The sequence below is a fragment of the Aulonocara stuartgranti genome, assembly GCF_965226115.1.
Source record: "Aulonocara stuartgranti genome assembly, chromosome: 13".
NCBI lineage: Eukaryota > Metazoa > Chordata > Actinopteri > Cichliformes > Cichlidae > Aulonocara > Aulonocara stuartgranti.
The window spans coordinates 24396300-24399472 of NC_138949.1; positions in this window are offsets into that span (position 1 = coordinate 24396300).

A 3173-nucleotide genomic window follows, 5' to 3' on the forward strand; every position below is an offset into this window, starting at 1 on the left:
TTTTGGATGAATTTCTTTGTAAATTGTCAGAGTATGTTTTTGGAGACTTCTTCATTCATTTTGCTACTGCAGTCATGATCAATGAAAGCGACGGAGCCCAAGCCATGACAGCACCTCCACCGTGCTTTATAAATGAGCTTGTATGTTTAGGATCATGAGCAGATCCATGCTTTTCTGCAGACACTGGTCTTTCCATCTATATGGTAGTAGTTAAGCTTTGTCCCATCAGGCCATAAAGCTGTTCCCTAACTGATGGAGCTCATATCTGTACAGTTTTGTAAATTGCAATCCTGTTTTTTGATTTTTGCTGCTGGTGAGTGGTTGGCATCTTGCAGTGTGGCCTCTGCATTGCTGTTCTCAAAGTCTCATTAGTGTTTTGGGGGTTTCCTTGCTGCTTTCACCATTTGTGTTTTATCAGCTCTTGTTTTTTGTTTTGTTTTTTTTTAGCTTGGAGAGCCATTTAGATGCCTGTTGCTCTGTACATCATTTCTTTTTCAGGACAATCCAGATACTTTTACTGGCTTTGCTCAGCTTCTTCCAGTTTCTCGGCTTCAGAATAACATGCTTTTCTCACTGGTCTTCATGTTGGTCTACCCAGAGGTGAAAGCTTAAACTGAGAGGAGATATCCATGATTAAACAATGGACCTTGTGGAACAACACTGTACCACAAACTCACCCATGGTTAGCTGTGGGGGAAAAAAACTACAACTTTAGAAAAAAGTGAAGAAAAATGCAGCTGTGAAATGAGTGTGAGCAACAGGAAACATGCTGTATGAATGTGTGAGCAGTTTAAACATTTTGGTCAGTCCAGCTCAAAAACATCTGTGCCTATTTGAAGTATGGAAGAAAAGCTGCGACTGTGTAAGTTTAGAGACTTAAGTGTCACAGAATCTGAGCAAGCTTCACCATTAAATTCATGTTTAAATATGTACAAACCCAGTGGTGTTTAAAATTCTCAGTAAAGAGTGAATATAAAATTAGATTTGAACGTGGGCTTACTATCTGTGCAAACTTGCACAAGGGGAGTCGAGGAATCTGTGTTGGGCTACTGATGTAAGATATCACTGACATCCGCACACAGAGGTTGGTTTGATCTTCCAAGAATTGTGACGACATTTTCTGGAGAATTAATTGATCAGTGTGCTGCGATTTTGTAAAAGTTAAACTTAACCTGTTCCTGGTTATAGAGTCTAACCCAGCTGTCATGACGCAAGAGGCAGGATGCACCCTGGACAAGTCGCCAGTCCATCACAGTCAATACTTAGAGACAGACAGCCGCTCACACTCACATTCATACATATGATCAATTTAGAATCACCCATTAGCCTAACCCCATGCGTGCCTTTGGACTACAGAGAACCCAAATGGACGGTGTGAGGCCCAGACTGTGCCGCTCATCTAGATGTAAATACCAGGAAATAAAAGCTGAAACTCTGATCTCTCTTCTCATGTTCATCATTCAATCTCACACACAAATGTCTTCAGTGCACAGCAAAAACAAGTTAATGCTGTATGCTTTTAAACTTGTGTGTCTCCACTGATCAAGAGGGAAACTGGGCTGCTCTTGTTGGACTTGGAGCTAATAATGAATAACATTACTTTTACTGAGACAAAACTGAGTCGGCGTGCATACAATGAATGTCAGAGCAATGAAAATCAGAAAAATGGTATACGTGCCCACACAGTACTAGCAAGCTGGGTACAACTGCAACAGTTTCTGAAAGGTATTATCTCTGTGCTATTTAATATACTGTGTCTACATGGCGTATTATTACTTACGATAGCTACGTGTGGTTACATATTTGGGAATGTTCACGTTCTGCCATGAGTTGGATTTAATACAGTACTGTAAATGATGCAGAAACAGCTCTGATTTTGTTTGTAAACCTAAATTTGAACACTGTTTCTTTTTTAAAGGTGTTGTTAAAGAAAACAGTCCAGCATGAACTGATACAGTGACTTCAATGGGTCTTCTTTTAAACTGAATAAAAAAATAAAATAAAGGGGTCTGTAAATTAAAAAAACAACAACTATATAGTTTGTCTACAAGGTGATTTGGCTTTTGAGGCAAAAAAGGGTGAATGAAACCAGAATCTGGATCTGGCAACCAGACCTCAGAGGAGATGTGAGGTCACCACAGGAAAAATGGTAACGTGTCTAATCCTGCGTTCGTATTTCTTACTCCAACGTGGGCGTGCTCACAGACCAATGCAGCAAGGCCGCCACGACAGCTGCTTTAGTAGCCGCATTGTTTGAATTGCGTTAATCAGGTGGAGATTCCACGTATGGGTATAAATGAACAGTTTAGATCGGTTTGCTTTGTGCCATCATCAGAGTGTATTTAATATCATCTGCAGCCATTCTGTCAAAGGTTTAAAGGAAGCAGCTGATGCAACATTTTCCCACTTGGTTCAAATGTTGCAGCATGAACATGGTGGTAGCCTTCCACTTTGTTGTGTAAATCGGCTTTATTTATTGTTTGATCTCATCTTAAGATGTCTGGATTTGAATGTTGAAAGAGTTTTCATGTTACTAAGTAAAGCTCTTCCATAACGTTGTGGCTCAGACATACTTTTAAAACAAGTGTGACACCTCGTACCTCCCTCCACATCGTGTGTGAATCGAGTCTCTGGATGTAAAAATATTTCAGGACACTGGGATAATATTTTCTGGAAAACATGATGACGTTGTGTGGCAGTACTTCATGTTTCAGTTTGTATGCATATGTGATGATATGATGAGAAATGTTCAATCTTCCTTAATCTCGCAATAGCCAAAAACAAAAACCCCAAATACTAAGAGTTCTTGGATCCAGATCTGTACCTACTGCAGAAGTTAATCACTTTTAATATTTTGAGCAATCCTGCTAACAAACTGAACCCATTGCATAACCTTCTTGGCAATCACAGGAAAAAAGAGAAAGCAGAGGTCTGAATTATCCCCAATTTTTATCCTAATGAGGTGTCGATTCATGGAAGGATGGTGCAGACGGAGTTTAATCATTTTCGCAGCAGCAGCAGCTTTAAAGCTGAGCTGTTTTAAAGCTTCCAGGGTTGAGTTTTGATGTTATTTACAAGCTGGACGAGGTGCTTCGACATGAATGAATCGACTTGACATGAATGTAGCATTTAATCAGACCTCAGAAAGCTCACAGAGCAAATAACGCCTGTGT